General features: G+C 16.5%; 1 protein-coding gene across 11 annotated transcripts in view; it reads left to right on the top strand.

The window, feature by feature from the left end:
- LOC119590818 (nectin-3-like protein) overlaps window positions 1-248 on the top strand; it is a 27,674-nt gene that overhangs the window by 19,062 nt on the left and 8,364 nt on the right. The window lies entirely within an intron of this gene.

Here is a 248-nt window from a genome sequence, read left to right as displayed (position 1 = left end):
AAAATTTAAAAAAGGGGAAAAAAAAAAAAAAAGGAGGAAAAAATTTTTTTTTTTTAAAAAAATTTTTTTTAAAAAATTTTGGGGGGCGAAAAAAAAAAAAATTTTTTTTTTAAAAATTTTTTAAAAAAAAAATTTAAAAATTTAAAAAAAATTTTAAAAAAACCTTTTAAAAAAAATTAAATTCTTTAAATTTTTCCTTTTTTTTGGGCCCCCAAAAAATTTTTGGGTTTTCCTTTTTTTTCCCCCCC

This window comes from Penaeus monodon, chromosome 27, assembly GCF_015228065.2.
Source record: "Penaeus monodon isolate SGIC_2016 chromosome 27, NSTDA_Pmon_1, whole genome shotgun sequence".
Lineage (NCBI taxonomy): Eukaryota > Metazoa > Arthropoda > Malacostraca > Decapoda > Penaeidae > Penaeus > Penaeus monodon.
This window is presented reverse-complemented; position numbering and strand designations above follow the sequence as displayed.